Source organism: Leptosomus discolor, chromosome 8 (assembly GCF_034619465.1).
Source record: "Leptosomus discolor isolate bLepDis1 chromosome 8, bLepDis1.hap2, whole genome shotgun sequence".
Lineage (NCBI taxonomy): Eukaryota > Metazoa > Chordata > Aves > Leptosomiformes > Leptosomidae > Leptosomus > Leptosomus discolor.
In genome coordinates this window covers 36285656-36303930 of record NC_141398.1, presented here as the reverse complement: position 1 = coordinate 36303930, position 18275 = coordinate 36285656, and positions in this window count along the sequence as shown.

Genomic DNA, 18275 nt, shown 5'->3' with positions numbered 1-18275 from the left:
ATTGTGGTGGGGCTCTTGAAACTGTGGTATGGGTTTGTTCTTGCAGTGTCCACACCCAAGATGCTTATGAACAGGGCTCATGCACTCTGATCTGCAAGACCAAGTTTGGAAGCTTACAAGGTAGAAGAGAGGGAAAGAAGCCTGTGGGTAAAGTGCTAGACAGAGCATCTGTGTCAAGCAGGGGAATAAGGGGAATGTCTCTGAAATGTAGGGATCCTCTCAGCCTGCTCCTACCAGAGTACACATCAAGCCTCTTTGTCGGGGATGGATGTGAGAATTCTTCCTGAACATGCCAAGTCAACCTCTCTGTCTCGGTGAGTCTTGACTACAATTTTGTAAAGTGCAGGAACTCACCTGTTAAGTGCAATGCCAGAAATCATTCTGAAAGCATCGTTTGTCTGGCGAATTTGCTTGAAATTTTCCCTTTGGTTCCTGTTCCTTCTGATCTTGGATTTCAGCAACATGAGGAAAGAAGAGTCCTCTGAATATCAGAGCCTCAAAACTGCTGCTGAGGCTGCAAGCCTTTCCTTGGCTTTCCGGAAGAGAGGTCTTGTGCTGATGAGGTCTCATGGGAGCTTGTTTATTTCAGATGTGTCACTTATTGCTGTGATGAGGCTGGCAGGTTGAGAGGGAGCCTAGATAAGAGCTAGAAAAATTGGTTGTCTGCATTGGATCTGCAAGAAAGCTAGTAGGTGAAAGCTCTGTGTAGATTTGCTTGTAGAGCAAAGGCAGTGGGTTGCTTTTGATGTTTGGGTGGTCAGATATATGAATTAGGGTTGTTGCAGATCAATAGTATAGGCTCAACTTGGACATTTCTCTATTCTTGTTGATTTGTCTTTTAGGAAACATGCTTGGTCAGCCTTCACTGAAGACTTTTTTTTCTTTCCTTAGTGAGGAAGGAAGGGTTGAGGAAGACAGAAGGAGAGAGGTAACAGGACTGAAGATTAGAACTCTAGCTATTTAAAAAAAAATTCTTATTAAATGTATTATGGTACTGCATTACAATCCAAGCTCACTTACAAGGTGTTTCAAAATGACACAGCAGTGTGCATAAAACTCTTTACACTCCACACTATCACATATAATGACCAGCAAAACATGGTAATGGGCATGTGGAACAGGAATGGGAAAGGAAGCCATATCATTCTATCCATATTTTGCAATGTATTTTTCCAGTGACTGAAAACATAAGTCGTGATTCTCCTTCATTTATAGCTATGAGCTGTCGTCTGTCCATGCCTATGTGCTGAAAAGCATTGATGCACTATTGAAAGAGCACTACACTGCTCATTTAATCAGTGTTGGCTGTGTATTTCACATAGAGAAGATCAAATCTGACTGATTTATCACAGACTTTGAGATAAATTTTCCTGTCAGTGCAGGCATATTGCCCATTAATGAAAAAGGGAGTTAGGCGTGTCAGGCAAAAGCCTTCTGTTATCTGCTTACTGTAAAGCTTTTCCAGAAATGGTGCCCCTATAAAGTCAGGCTGTAGATAGGGATTTCGGTTTGGAGAATTAAACCACTGTAGAGCTTTACTGAAGCAATAGGTGCGAATGAAGCTCTATGCGTAGGTCAGAAGGGAAGAATTCTGCATGCATTTCAGTGTGAATTTATAGTTGATGTAACAGTTTGTCTTGTGCAATTTCTTTCATAAAAACTTTCAGATTTTTTTTAAGATGTGGGGGAAGAATATCAAAGTTATTTTTCTCCATTTAGTTTTCATACAAAATGCACAAGCTTGCTTGTGCCGCAATAGTGCTAAGTACTCTGTCGTTTATCATCACTTTGCCACCATTTGCAACCTGGTCACTCTGCATTGCCTAAACTACAAGATGCACACATGATCAAAACCTGAAAAATACTGGATACTCAGCCTGTAATTTTCTTAAAATGTTTTAAGTGAACAGTAGCAGTGTGCTTATGTGTTCCTGGATAATAAAGTCCATTTCATTCTCTTGTGAATATTTGCAATTTAACATAGTCTCTAACACTTAAAGGCCTATAAGGGATGGGTTTTGTTGTGTGTTCATTTTGGTCTATCATCCAAGGAATGAGATTCATGTTGTCAGAGCAAGTGTCTTCTGTCTTGTGCCTACAACAAAGTAGATACAAGCTGGTCTTTGATAGACTGAGACCCATAATTCTGAGCATTTGGGAAGTTAAGTGGTTATCAAGTGATGACAGCAAAAGAGATTTCTTCTGAATTTTTTCTGTACTTGATGAAGAGAAGTTGCCATCACTTAAAGATTTTGATATATTTGCATGGGTTGTACTACATGGAGTAGTAGTATGTGTCTGAATACCCTAAGGCAGGGATGAAGAAGAGTATGTGTCTGGCTTCGCTTGAGCACAGGTAGGGATAGGGTTTAAAAATTTTATATTGAACTAAAAAGACTTCTACCATCACATACTTTCTGATCAGTGCTATCTGCATTGTATCTGACTGTTTAAGGCACTTCTGTGAGAAACTTTGGGTTCTCTTTGGGGCTTTGTCATTGGCCCGCCAACAACTTTAAGTAATTTCACTGGGTTGTGCTTCAGTTTGTCTATAAAACTAAGATAATGTCTGTGACTTGCTTTATAAAAGATGCTCTGATCAACTCATTAAAAAAAAACAACCAAACAAAAAAAATGAGACAGTAGCTGAGAATGGGCTGAGTGGTAAAGCTGTTAATTTGTTTTTTCCAGCTCTGCTTTAGAGTAGGTTATGTCTTAGGTTACAGTAGACTTCCCTTTAGAAGATGTTTGCATGAATCCCTTATTGTTTCCAGAACTGCCCAACTAAACTAAGTATCACGCTCAGACTTTGGATAGGTGCCTTGCAGGGCAAATCTCAGAGCATTAAGTACTGTGGAGTCAGTGAAATACTACTCTTAATCCAGGCCAGTGCTGAATTTATGCTTTAAAAGGCTAATGGTTAGTCTTTAGTAGGAAAGACTCTAATGAAAGCCAAGCCATCATTAACAGTTGTGTAAAAGCAGAGCTGTTAGTCTTGGTATCCTCTTGCATTCTCTCCTGGGAGAGTAAATCACTGCTGTGCGTTTTCTATATAAATTAATTAGCTAAAGCATTAATCTTCACTTTCTACTCTGAATGCCAGTGAAATTAGATCTCTTAGTCCATAAAATATTTTAGAACTACTCTGGATAAAAGGTGTCAGAAAAGTCTAAGAGTGTATTTTCCATAATAACATTTCCATTATTTAACACAAACATACCCTAGTTTTAACGGCCATTGGTATGCAAATTCAGTGTCCCATGCGTTGAGAAGTACCAGAATTATTTATGATCACTAGACAGTAAAGCAATCGGAATTAGGGGCCTGTGTCTAACAGCGTTTAGCTAAGGTACACCTGTGTCTCTTGAAGATTATGCCTGTCCACTGGACCATCCTCTCCTTAGACAATTACTTTTACAGTGTTGAGCAGGGGTGTACCCAGGGATGTAGTTGTGGCAACATCCCAGGGCTCTTACCAGCCATCTTCACCCCAGGGAAAGGAATGGACTCAGAACCAGGACACTGTGCAACACTTCGCTAGTTGGGCGTGCTGCAGGAGCCCTGAAGTGAACATCACAATTCTGATACGCTGACGTTATGGCACTCAGTGATTCCAGTGGAGGTGCATTTCCTCTGACTCCTTTTAGTGGGGGAGAGGAAATAAGTCTTATTTCTGGATGTTTGAAGGAAACAGGACTCTGTAGGCTCCAGGCTGTCTTTGGAGAGCATTTCTGTGGTCAGTGCTTCATTCGCGTTGCCTGATGACAAAAACAGTAAGAGTACATTTAGGTTTAAAGGGCTTGGGAGAAATTTGCATTATCTGCCAAATTGTTATGTAGCCTTTTAGCATCAAAAGCTGAGTAATGTTGCCTTAGAAAGTTCATTAGTGAAATATCTCTGGTTGCAGGAAGCCCAGGTGAATGACACATGAAGCAAGTGTAATTCTCTTGCTATTTTTTTCCTGGTTTATGAAAAAACAAGAAGTGGTTCTCATAGCAAAATCTGTAGGTGTTCTAAAGTATGTTTGCTATTTTTCTTACAAAAAGTTTGTGGGGTTTTTTGGTGCTTTTGGACTTGCTTGTCAGTAACATTCACTGAGCTGCACTAATTTTGAAAAATTCAGAATAGAGTTTTGCCACTTTAGAGATAATCCATGAAAGCTCTCTTCCTGCAGACTGCAATAAATCATCCCCTCCACTAAAAGCCTGAATGTCATTTGAAATTTATTGCATGGAACTGGTAGTGGACTTAAAAGCCATTTCGCATGTCTTATTACTCCAGTCATCTAATTTATGGGTTTCAGAGACAATTGTATTTGGAAAAGTATTTTCCTTCAACTGATTAATAAGATTTCTGCTTTTGCATTAATTTCCCTTTTTATAATTTTCTGTAATCATTGCAAAAGACTTTGGCATCCAGTGTTTAGCTATGAACCTGAAAGAAAGGTGCCAGGACAGACTGATGCAGATTGACAAAGCTTTACTAGCTCTTAGCTGCGCTTGTCAAAAGTATCTCAGTTATTGTTGGTTGAGCAATCTTGCCCTAGGAAAGAGAAAGCTATTGGGAGCCTCCTTGTTGAACATGAGAATCTGTAGCTCTGTGGAGGGAGTATGAAGGCAACCTATTAAACACAGATGAGGTAAGTGTAAGTAACATGCTTAGCACAAAGAATAAGAAGATAATTGGTGCTTTTTTTTTTCTTTCCACTTCTTGTGTGAAAACTAGCTTGCATTTATTGTGCTAGGTAAGAGTGCTATTTGATTCTCATCAGGCTGATCACCAGAAGGAAAGACAGTATGGAGGATATGTGTAAACCAAAAAAAAGTAGTACAGGTATTAACCTGAAGATGGACCATGTTATCTATTTTTAGGAGTTTACTCTTATGCCCAATGCTGTTGATAGGAGTGGTATGTGAATTAGTAACTCAGCAACACATGTTACTGGTGTATGTGGTCTGCACGTATGCTTGCACGAATAATTATTAGCGTGTATTATGAAAGTATCAAAAATTCTACAGACACCTTCCAGAAGAAGAAATACTGCATAATTCTTGCCCTGAGTAGCTTATGCTATTCTTAAATGTGGCTTCAGCCTATATTTGTACCAGTGTGTGTATGCATGGTAATGCATAGCTGGTGAGGAACTGTATCGGTAACACCACAGTTACTTCCCTAGCGTTAGAGCATGGCACGAGGAATTAATTGCTCTCACTGTATTTACCTCATACATAAGTCAGTGCAACAAACTGCTTATAGACAGTCCGTGGGGCACTGGATGAAGTTTGTCTGCAGCACAGGTATGGTGATCTTTCCCCTGTCTGATGCCCATGGCCTGAATGCCCAAAGAGAGATGACTGAGGGCAGAGCCAAGCTGTGTGTGATGCTACTTTTTCAACTGGGCAAAACTATGATTACTGGCCAGAATGGTGACTTTACTACAGCAGTGGATGCTGACATGCTGCAAACAGGCATTTGAAACCAATATATGCTTTACTGCGCGTTTGTATAAATACAGAGTCTAATGAGGATGAGGAAGTCATACAGCTCTGACTCCCAATTACCCATTGACTCTGTTTCCTGAGAATTTGAAAAGATTAAAACCAAGAATGGTGTAAAGAGAATTCTACTGTGGTTTCTACAATGTGTGTTTTCTGCTAATAACACCTGGGAGGCAGTGCGAAGTAACAGCTGAGGTGCTTAAGGGCACCTCTAGTGCCATCTACCTCCTGTGCACATCTGTGGATTTGGGCATGCATCCAAAAGGAGGTTGAGAAGAAAATCAGGCAATGAGACTGTTGCAACAGGAGGAGGAGATAGTCCTCTGCTGCTGAATCTGTAAGTTTCTGGGTGTAACCTGGACACTCCAAGGTTCAGAATATTTGCCAAGTGTTTGAGTAACAGCAGACCTCAGAACATCAGTTTGATACAAGAGAGCTGAAATTGCCCATTGTGCTACCAGGAGGAAATCCTGTACTTGGGGCGCCTCCTGTTCCCCTTGAAACAAGCAGCCACCAGTAGACAGATTCTGCAAGCCTCAGTAAGGTTAGAAATGCTGCCTACCTCATGCCCCCATCTCTGCTGGGTGATGATGTGTGTGGAGCCTCAGCGTCCAGGTTCAGTACAAGTGGATCTGGCAAGTCTAAATGGTAGTTTTGTAGGGAATTTGCTCTCGGATACTACTGCTGAATAGAAATCTTATGCTGTAATAGAGAATACAACACTGGAAGTCCCGAGATGATGAAAGATTAATGAGTAAGGGTTAGGCTTGCAACAGCTGTTTCTTTCTTTCCTGCACATAGACAGTAATGTTATGCAAACATAAACTTATTAGCCAAATAGTAATTCTTTTTTTTTTTTTTTAAACACACCAAAAAGCAGCATGTGACAGGTTTCTATATCTAAAACAAAGTTTAACTCAATTGAGCTGGTACTGGAATTTCAAGAGAAGGTTGTTTCCTATAGCACCATCAGTTTGCATTGGGATTTAATAATGAAACAAAGACTTGTTTTCCGTGCAGAAAAATTTATCTAGGAACCAGATCTTGAGCAATTAATGCAGCTACTACAGCCGTGAGACCTAAGGTGATTTACCCAATTTGAGGCTTGCAAAGTAAGCCCTGCATATTTTCTGTTGTTAATTTTTCACAGTTCATACTTCAGCATAATGATCTGTCTGTAGTTGGACAATATTTTTGGGAATGTTCAATCCTAAAATTAATTTGCTTCATCTGTAGTGACGTCTTCTTTGTGTTTGCTTCCTGCAAATGTTCCTGCTGTCAAGTTTTGCTGACACAAATATGTAAAGACACCAATTTTTTAAACTACATGCACAATTATTTGTGCTGGAAGTGCTTGTGCGCTCTTTCATTCAGGAAACAAATGTGTAAATACTCTCAATTAGCCGATAAAGCTTGAAAAGAAACTATTGAACTGTCTGTGCTTGCACTTGCAGAGAGTTGGAATAGAGATTTGCCCTCAACATAATTGGATACTTTCAAGTGAATTTTCAACTGTTGGGGGGTAGGAGGGGGAAAGCTGAATTAGTCTAATAAATTCCTTATAGTAAATTATTTGTTCAACTGTTTAATAAATAATTTAACCTATTATGTTTTAGTTATTTGCTTCTTCCATTTGGCTTTCATTATCTGGTCCCTTTATTCTTTTTACTGTGAGATGGTAGGTATCAAAGGCAAATGTATAATCATTGTTCTGTTTCTTCACCTTGCCACACTGAAGGGGTCCTCTATACGTTGCTTTCTATGAGACAGAGACAAAAAGACCAACTGGGAAGTGAGGCCCCAGAGCCGTGCAGCTCAGCAGACAGCAGATTGCTAATGGCACCTCTATTTCAGTTTACAGTAGTGACTGCTAACAACACACAGTGCGCTCGGCTTGATTTTTTTTTTTTTTTTTTTGCCCCCCCTGTTCTTTCCCCCACTCCCACGTGCTTAATTAGAAAATCAGATGCAGCCAGAGACGTTATCTGCCATGTGTTTTAGTGAGGAATGCATTCTTTGATGTTGCTGATAAGCTTTTCTGTGTTGTGGGTAGTTAATTGGTAGTGGAAAGGAAATGTCTGGACTAGTGTAAAAGGAAGCTTCCTAACTGTGTCTCATGCAGCTGGTCTCACTGGTTGATGAGCCAAGGTGTGGTATTGATGTAGCAGTGGTGAGGAGGTCCTGCCAATATTGCCCACCCCCCAACAGAACTGTGCAGAGCACCTGCACCTTTGGAACCAGTTCTAAATTCTTCTTGTCTTTCATCTTTGTAAGGGAACAAAAATAGGAATAAAACACAGTTATTTCCAAAACCTGGAAGGCCAGATTTCCTGCTGGTATAAATCAGCATGTGCATGTGTGCTGTAATCTCTCCTTGGGTCGTGCTGGTCCATCAGCCCTTTGAGACCAGGGAAGCATTTGTAAAATAGTGAACTAGCCAATGGGTTAGATCCTTGCAAAACTCAAAATAAGAACCTCTGTTTTATTTGAGGTTTGTTTTCTGTAGCTTTCAGGCCTTGATTTGCCTTTGAATCTTATTTTGCCTTTGCTGGATAGAAGACAGCTACTAAATTCTAGTTCTCAATTTTCAATCTTGCAAACTGTAGTCAAATCTTGCTTTCTTCAATTTTAACTAGACAGTGGGAGTATAATGATCTTTCTCTGGAGGGCAGGGCATATTTTGGGATTTTGTTTTTGGTTTGTTCAGCAGTATTAGATCATCTGGCTTTTTCTTAGATTTCTGGGTTTTGCTATTATTGCTGACAAGACAAATTTCTTCATCCAGGAATGGATTACCATAATTGCAAAAGGTCCTTCTGTTCCTAATGAACTTTAAAATACTTGTCCTTATTCTTTTGGCTTTGTTGGCTATTGGTTTGTTATGCCTCTTTTCTTCCCTTCTCCATTTTCTAAAATGTGTAGGTTTTGATTTATACTTGTTTTCACCTTTCTCTTTCTTCCATTAGTTATACGCATCTGAAAAATGACAGATGCTTTCACTTCTGTTGTAAGCCTGGCTTCATTTCTGTAACCAGTGTGATTCTTTTTTTTTTTTTTTTTTTTTGAATTGTTACATTGTGTTTTTTGGGGTACTTAAGACATTCTTAAGCTCTTGCCAATTGTAGTCAACTTTACGTTGTTGTTTGATTTTTTTTCTTCTGCCTGAATTTGGCCCTAATTGTATTCACCTTTTTTAAACTGACCCTTGAAGATCACCAAGTGGAAAGGTAACTAATTTGAACTTTTTGCTGTGTGAATGTAGCCATGCTCACTTGTACATACGCAACACTAGGTTTTAATTCTGTTTTCTATTCCTTATCTGTCAAAATATGTAGCATAGGATGATCTTACTGGCATCATGGATATGTGGTGGGATCACTCCTGTGATTGGAGTGTTGGAATGGAAGGATACAGGCTCTTTAGAAAGGACAGAGAGGGGACATGGGGAGCGGGTGTTGCCCTTCATGACAATGACCAGCTGGAGCACTTGGAGGTGGATGAGGAGCTGACCGACAGCTTATAGGTCAGGATTAAAGGGAAGGCAGGGACAGGAGACATTATAGTGGGGGTCTGCTACAGGCTGCACAACCAGCAAGATCGAGTGGATGAGACCCTCTGTGGACAGATAGGAGCAGCCTCATGTTCACGAGCCCTGGTCCTCATGGGGGACTTCAACCACCCTGGTATCTGTTGGAGGGACAACACAGCAGGGCATAAGCAATCCAGGAGCCTCCTGGAACATGTTGATGATAACTTCTTTCTCCAAGTGGTAGAGGAGCCAATGAGGACAGATGCTATGCTGGACCTTGTTCTCACCAACAAAGAGGGGCTGGTGGGGAATGTGAACCTCAAGGGCAGCCTTGGCTGCAGTGACCATGAAATGGTGGAGTTCAAGACCCTTAGGGCAGTGAGGAGGGCACACAGCAAGCTCGCTACCCTGGACATCAGGAGGGCAGACTTTGGACTTTTCAGGGAACTGCTTGGTAGAGTACCAGGGGATACAGCCCTGGAGGGAAGAGGGGCCCAAGATAGCTGTTCAGTATTCAAGGATCACCTCCTCCAAGCTCAGGAGTGATGCATCGCAATGAAGTCAGGCAAAAATGCCAAGAGGCCTGTGTGGATAAATGGGTTTCTGGACAAACTCAGACAAAAAAGGGAAGCTTAAAGAGGGTGGAAGCAAGGACAGGAAGCCTGGGAGGAATACAGAGAAATTGTCTGAGCAGCCAGGGATCAGGTTCAGAAAGCCAAGGCTCTGATAGAATTAAATATGGCCAGGGACATCAAGGGCAACAAGAAAAGCTTCTATAGTTATGTCAGTGATAAAAGGAAAATGTGAGCACTCTTCAGAAGGAAACAGGAGACTGGTCACCCAGGATATGGAGAAGGTTGAAGTACTCAATGACTCTTGCCTTGGTCTTCACTGGCAAGTACTCCAGCCACACTGTCCAAGTCACAGAAGGCAAAGGCAGGGTCTGGCAGAATGAAGAACTGCCCACTGTAGGAGAAGATCAGGTTTGAGACCATCTAAGGAATCTGAAAGTGCACAAGTCCATGGGACTTGATGTGATGCATCTGCGAGTCCTGACAGAGCTGGTGGATGAAGTGGCTAAGCCACTATCCATCATATTTGAGAAGTCATGGCAGTCTGGTGAAGTTCCCACTAACTGGAAAAGGGGAAACAACTCCTATTTTTAAAAAGGTAAAAAAAGGAAGACCTGGGGAACTACAGGCCAGTCAGTCTCACCTCCGTGCCTGGTAAGAACGTGGAGCAGATCCTGCTGGAAAATGTGCTAGGGCACATGGAAAATAAGGAGATGATTGCCCTTAGTGAAGCCATGTTGACTGTCACTAAATTGTGCCAGGCATTGGTGGCCTTCTATGAAGGGTTATAGCGTTGGTGGATAAGGGAAAAGCAACTGACATCATCTACTTGGACTTATCCAAAGCATTCAACACTGTCCTGCACAACATCCCGGTCTCTAAGCTGGAGAGACATGGATCTGATGGATGGACCACTTGGTGAATCAGGAATTGGCCAGATGGTTGCACTCACACAGAATCACAGAATGTTAGGGATTGGAAGGGACCTCAAAAGATCATCTCAAAGACTTACTGTCAACAGCTTGGTGTCCAAGTGGAGACCAGTGACAAGTGGTGTTCCTCAAGAGTCAGTACTGGGTCTGGTGCTGTTAACATCTTTGTTGGCAACATGGACAGTGGGATCGAGTGCGACCACAGCAAGTTTGCTGACAACACCAAGCTGTGTGGTGTGGTCAACATGCTGGAGGGAAGGGATGCCATCCAGAAGGACCTGGATGGGCTGGAGAGGTGGGCCTAGGTCAACCTCATGAAATTCAACAAGGCCAAGTGCAAGGTCCTGCACCTGGGTTGGGGCAATCTCAAGCACAGATACAGGCTGGGTGATGAGTGGATCGATAGCAGCCCTGTGGAGAAGGACTTGGGGGTGGTGGTTGACAAGAAGCTCAGCATGACCCAGCAATGTGTGCTTGCAGCCTGCAAAGCCAACCATATCCTGGTTTGCATCAAAAGCAGCATGACCAGCAGGTCGAGGGAGGTAATTCTCCCCCTCTGCTCTGGTGAGACCCCACCCGCAGTGCTGCATCCAGCTCTGTGCCCCCCAGCACAAGACAGACATGGACCTGCTCAAGCAGGTCCAGAGGAGGCCACAAAGATGCTCAGAGGCTGGAGCACCTCCCCTGTGAAGACAGGCTGAGAGAGTTGGGGTTGTTCAGCCTGGAGAAGAGAAGGCTCCAGGAAGACCTTAGAGTGGCCTTCCAGTACTTAAAGGGGGCTACAGGAAAAGTGAGGAGGGACTCTTCATCAGGGTGGGTAGCGATAGGATACCAGTCTGAGTAACAGTTTCAAACTGTAAAAAGGGGAGATTTCGGTTAGATATTGGGAAGAAGTTCTTCATTGTGAGGGTGGTGAGACACTGGCACAGGTTGCCCAGAGAAGCTGTGGCTGCCCCCTCCCTGGCAGTGTTCAAGGCAGGCTGGATGGGGCTTGGAGCAACCTGGTCTAATGCAAAGTGTCCCTGCCTGTGGTGGGGAACTAGGTGATCTTTAAGGTCCCTTCCAACCCAGACCATTCTATGGTTCTATGAAGGTCCTCAGTGAGATGCAGACACCTCCCCCCTTCCTTTTTTTCACTAAATTGCTATGATTTACTTTGTTTTTTTTCCTACCCACACACCACAATGTGGAACTGACAGAATTAGGTAATAATTGATGCTTGTTTTGCTAGGAGTTCCATGGTGGCTTGGGTTAGTTGAAGAGCTCTGGCAGAGCTGTCAGGCCCAGTACTGACCCTCCTTGCCATCTATTGTGTGTTGGTAGCACATGTGGTGTGCAGACTGCTCCCTTCTCAGCTGCCCTGGTGTGGTGAATGGATAGCAACTACATGAGAGTCCAGCTATTTAAAAGATATCTAGAGCAGCTGAGAACAGATTTTGTGTTAAACAATTAGCTGAGTACTGAGATGTTAACCAGATGTGCTACCCTTTGGCCAAATTTTTCAGTCTGGTTTACAAATGTGTGGTAGGACAGGAAATTCAACCTGTTTTCTCTCCTCATACAACAGCAAGGGAAAACCATGATACTGAGAATGCCAATGAGGAGAGCCAGATGGTTCGCTATTCTTGGTCATGCGCCTTTCACAGTGTTGTGCTGCCCTTCTTGCTTTGTTTCCATCTGTATCTGCAGTGCTATGTTCCACTTTGAAGGGATGCTGAAGCATCTAGAAAGCATGGGAACACAACAGAAGAGGAAAAAGTCAGTTTTGTCCAAAATACCAGATTTGGAATTAAGGCTGAAGAGGATTTAACTTCAGTGCGACCTGGGAGGTTCTAGTGTCTGGGTGAGTTAGTGAAGCGTGATTTCCCTTATCACTAGTAGTAAAGCCCCCCAAGACAGGTCATCAAACTCCCAGGCTCTGCTGAAGGGTAATGGAATATGTGAGAAAAGGATTCATCCAAATTAATTTGTCTGAGAAGAGAGGCTGCGGAAAAGTTTTGCAGGGAAGGTCTTGGAAAGGAAAAAGAGACGATAGGAAGCATCTCATTCTTTCCAATTCATCTGTCTGGTCTCTAGTTCAGGCAGAGGGATGCTCTAGTACTGATGAGCCTGAATGTCTGATTCCACTGTCACTCCTTAGTCTCTGTGAAATAGGAAACCAGGCAGGTCTGTTTGCAAGCTGTGAGGGAAGTGTGTTACAGCCTCATTCGTGATCAACCTCAAATTTTCCCACCATGACAAAGTCTTAGATCAGTGGCTGCACACAGAGCATGACAGGCCATACTGCTTGCACAGGGTGTATGGTGCGTGTATGGAACTATGACTTTCAGTAGTTTGTTCAATGCACAGCTTTTCAATTTGTTAAGTTGTGCATCGCACAAACTATTAATATAACTTGTGTTTCATGTTGCTCAGTACATACAGCTAGTAGCATGCATATGCCACAGATTTGTGACTCTTGTTAGTGTTTGAAAAAATACAACTCTTATGGGCTTTGCAGTCACTTGAGAGGGCAATTGAAGGCCAGAGTGGTGTGACAATCCTTGCTAGGGCTGGCAGTGTATGAGGAAGATTTTTGTATTTTATCTTTTTTCTTTTCTGCTGCTACTGAGTCATCAGCTCTTTTTGCTGTCTGTTTACTCTCATTTATACGCACTTACTCAGTTGACTGGTTAAGTTCCACCACCCACTTAACAACTGCAATGAATAATATTTTAGGCCCAGTGTCTCACAAGTGCAGGCCCCTCACACATCAATGTCATTACTGGAATTGCTTTTACTGATAGCAGCCACGTGGCAGGTGCACAGAGATCAGTCTGCAGAATGAGCAGCATGAAAAGCATCATTCATCAGATTTGCTTACGAAAAGTCATTTTGTCTGTTAGCATGAAAATGTTGTGGTCTGTTTCCTCCTCCGTTCTATTCCTCCATCTATTCCTTCCGATATTTGTGATCACAACATGTCCCAATGTTTCTCACTGTCCCAATCTTTCAGATCATGTTTTCAAGTCAGAACTGTGGATGGGACTAGGTTGTGTCTTGCTGTCACACAGAACCTTTGAAGAAGGTTTGAGGAGTCTCTTATGCTTTTGGCGGAAGCTTCATTGCTGCTACATGCACCAGACCAGTCTGAGTCATCTTTAGTCAAAGATGCACTTGTCTGCATTACTTCAAGCCAGTTGCTCAATTTCATCCATTGCTTAAATTTAAGCACAGGCTTAAGTTTTGCCTGAACTGGAACCTCACAAGGCCCTCACAGGTACAGGCAGCATCTGGTTCATAGTCCCATTCCTGCAATGATACTCGTCGGAGGATGAAGTCTGCTCCTTAAAAGGACAGGGTAGCAGTAGCTTTGCTCTGGTAGAATTTCGTCTCAAGTGTATCATTCGTTTGTCTCCAAGGAGCTTTTACCACATGTGCTACTGTGCCCAGAGACTGTGTGGGGATGCGTCTGATGGAACCCAGTCTGCACTTGCTTTATTCTGCATGACTTTAAGTTCCTTCTGGGTATTGATGATTTATTTGGACTTTTATTTTATTTTAACGAAGTGCCTCTGCTTACTTGGAATAATCACCACAATGAATCCAGTAAGCTTTCGTGACCTTGAAAAGGGTAACTGAACACTGGCATTAGATTTAAAAAGGGAGGTGGGGTGCGTGTGGTGATTGTTCTTAATTGAATCTGAAAGACGAAAAAGACTTTAAAGATCTCAGTTGGCATATGAAAGAATGCCCTCTTCTTGTTCTAGGTTGTATTGTCTCATTAAAATGCCCCCTTTCCTGTAATCACTATTTCACAGTTCAGCCATCTCCAGATACTGTGAAACAGCTGTGCAAAGGTCAAGTACAAGAGGGCAATGGGAAAAGAAAATGACACCACAGCTCCCAGGGTTTCCAACCACCCTGTTAACAAATTTACTGACACAGGGCATAATTTTTACTGACGCTGCCCATTTTTTACTGACACTGACTCTTAAGACTCCATAGGGAGCAGATGCTGACATCTCTCTTGACTTTGAAATGCTCATTGCTGAAACAAAATGGTTTTATGCAAAGATTTACATACAGTGCCTAAACATTAAGCAGGGGATCAATAGTTCTTCAAATCTAAGTAATGATCCCACGTGGCAAAGCTACTTTTTTGTTAATAAGAATGCATCCATACTTCATCTTTGTACTTTTTTGTTTGTTTGTTTCTCCTGTCTTGGAGGGAACCAGTACATCCAGGGTTTGTTCAAGCACATCCCTGTTTCTTATCACATATTAACCTTAACCTGAATGTTCTTGGGCTCTGATTCTGCTTTGAGACTTGTGCAGACAGACCTGACACCTTTATGACTTCTAGTGAGGCCAGTGGAGCTTGCTGCAGGTATCTGTATATCCTTGCAGATCTTACTGTAAGATCAAGGCCTTGGTTAAGTGGTAAGCATGGCTGGTAGATCTCAAAGAGCCTGTCACCTCCTGGATAGATTTAATTTAAAAATTAAATTCTTGTTCAGAAATAAGAGTTGTCTGTTGTAGCACCATGCTTAGCTTTTATCTCCTTGGCCTCTCCAGTTGTTTGCTGTTGACTTTTCAGTCCCACATAAACATGGTTTTGTCTGGTTCATCTCTTAAACCTGACTGCTAAACTGTGCTTGAATAGTGCACTTGCAATTTTTCCCCTTTTGCTGCTTGTGTTCCCTCTCAGTTGTTGACTGTGACTGGAAAATAGGCATACAAAGCATTTTGCATTCTCTGGATGTACCACACAGTAATTCTGCTGTCTGAAAACTCTGTAATGTCAATAATTGATGCACTTGAGAAGTGGTAATTAAATTAGTTAATTATGCTGGTAAAATTACATGCAATTATGTGACTGCAGGGTATGTTTAGTAAATTAGGCTTTCCCACACTCACTACATATTGTGGTGCCAATTTTGTTCCTTGATGATTAGGTAGCTTTTGATACTTCTTAATTGATTTAATACCTGGATCTTCATTAGCCCTCGATTGCTATGCAATGTATGTCTGACATTTTTCTCTCTGATATTTCAGAGTATCATTCATAAAAAAAATAATAAAATCAATCTATACGTATTCCTGTCAGATGTTAGAGAATCAAGACTTCAAGGAAAATGCTCTCTTCTGTGAGTGTCTTGCAGTGACTTGCCCACTAGTGTGAGATGCCAATCAACTAACTGTCCCTGGGAACCCTCTAATATAGAATGACTGATTTCATTTATGTTTCTCTTGAAAGAACCAAATAAATAGGTGTCTCAGGGAAGACTGGCACGGTGACAGCTGTTTTAATGACACCTGTTATCTTTGCAGAGCGCAGTGAAAGGTTATTAAAAGGTAACATTAATTCAAATAAAAAATTCAAGGGGGTCAGATTTGATTGCCTGGTGCATGGGTGGGGTTTGCTGTTCTTCATTCATGCTTGCTCAATATTTTATGTGTCAGAGTCGCCTCCCAGCAGATGGTTAGTTACCTTCATGCTGGCTGTGCCTACTATCACAAACCGATCCCAGGTCTGCTTGTCTGCACACCCCATATATCCCCCTACCAGCACATACTCTATTTCTGTCAAAAATGGTGCTTCTGAGTATGATCTCTGTTTAGGGATGTTTGTGACTAACTGTGCTAAAAGCCAGATCATGTAGATTGAGCTACAGTCTTTTATTTCTGTTAGCAGGACAGAAAGGAAAGGGTAGGGTGGAGCAGTTGCTTGTTCTTTGGCTTTGGAGTCATGAAGATTATCACATTGTCTCTCCCTGAGTCTGGTCCAGGAATGTGGCAGTATCAAAAGCAGTAGGATCTGAATGACAGAGTGGTGAAGTAACTGGGCTGAACTGACCTGAGAAGAAAAGGTCCCGCTACTGTGACGACTTCAGAAAATGATGGATGACTGTATCCCGTTGATGTAATGTTTCTGGGAACTTGATGAAAACATAGGCAGGCAGGACCCTTGGTTTGTCAGTTAACTGTTTTGAGACACACAGCTTGCTTTGTCCCTGTCCCTCCACAGTGCCATTTGCCAGACCGCTGGGGAACCTGGGGCCAGCACTTGTGCCAGAACATGAAAGGTGCCCATGCTAAGGACATATCAGTGAACTAAGCATGTGCTGCTTGGAGAGATAACTCCTGAGGAAAGGCTTTTGGAGGCATGCAGGTAGCCTTGTCTGAGTTTTGCTCCTTAAAGGAAACCCAACTTTCCTGTATTTACCTGTGGCTACTGTGGCCACGTTGTGATGGCTTTAATATTAACCCAGGGGGAGTCAGTCCATGTTGCTTCTGTTTACTTTGTTTAGACTTTTGCTGTCTTTTCTATTTTCCTTCTTCCTCTCAAAGTTTATTACATAAATTCTTTTTCTTTCCTCTTTTTTTCCCCCACAAACTGTAGTTTTGGCCAACTCTTTTTATATGACAGGTGGGCAGCTTAGGCTTAAAATTTCACAGAAGAGAATTTCCAGTATTTCCATAGAGCACAGTAATGTCTAGAACTGGCAAGCTGTCTGGCTTCTTAAACCCTCTATATCATGGCTTTTCAGAATTGTTGGTCTCAGGGATTGATGCCATGTAGTTTGTGACCACAGGGAAATTTCTGAAAAGAGGGAGTCTGTTTCTTCAGACTTCTGAATTAGTGCTTATAGGCAAGTTCCTGCCTTTATGAATACAATATCACAGATTCTTGAGCTGGTTTTGTAATTTTCAAGCTCATGTAAAACTGAAGGTAACTGGGTACTACTGGATGTGAAGGGTTTCCTGTGTACTTGCTCCAGCAACAAGAACTGTGGTTCTATTTAAAAGGCTAATAGGTATTTTGAAAAACTACTGTTTTGCTCTGTGAGAAGAGCTGCTCCTAAAATATGTAGTAGTAGAGCCAATTAGAAGGAAAACAGTGAAGAAATGTGCAGATTTAGATGGGAAAGCTGTCTCCTAAGGATATTAGTGGGATGTATAGAGAGGGGGATAGGACCTCCTGCAGGCATGTAATGGTCCTACTAGTGAGTCTGTTGAAATACCACCTGCTTTGCCTGGCAGTCTCTGATACTCAAAAACTTTGTTCAGATTTCCATGTTTGGAAAGGTGCTTGAATATTGAAAATGGAGGGGAGAACAAACCTAAAATAACTGTAGGAGAACTGGGGATGTGCAAGAAGTTTCTTGCTTTTTTTTTTTTCTTTAGTAGGGACAATTTCTACCTGCCTCTTGCAGTCTTCTGAAAGTAGTATATTGAAAGCAACCTATCTTTATTTGACACATTTCTGCTAGTGATGCTGGCATGCTACCTTGTTAGCTGGCATAATGCCATCCCAACAGATGGACAGGAGTATAGTCAGCCAGGAGACCATGTACAAGCATCAGTATGTGTGTTGAGGGCAAGATCCCCTAGCCAGAAGTGCTGAAATGCTTGTCTGTCTTGTGTTTCTGTACTTGTGGCTAAGATGATGTCCTAGCCCTGAGTGGAATTAGCTGCACCGCTATAAGCTAATCCTTCATCTCCCAGGCAGGAGTTGCTCTGGCTGTGCAGAATTTGAGTTACTGTTCCTGTGGGAGTTCTGCGGGATTTCTGAAAAACACTAAGGCTTTCTACATATCAAATAGTTTCAGGTGTGGTGGAGCCTACTTCTGAAGTCATAGGTGCAGCAGGTCATACTCTGAGAAAAATAGAGCTCCATCAATGGTGACAAAATCAGAGGTGTAAATGACTGAGTCCAGTTCTACACAATTAATTGTGCCAAGATTTCTGCTTAGCTTAC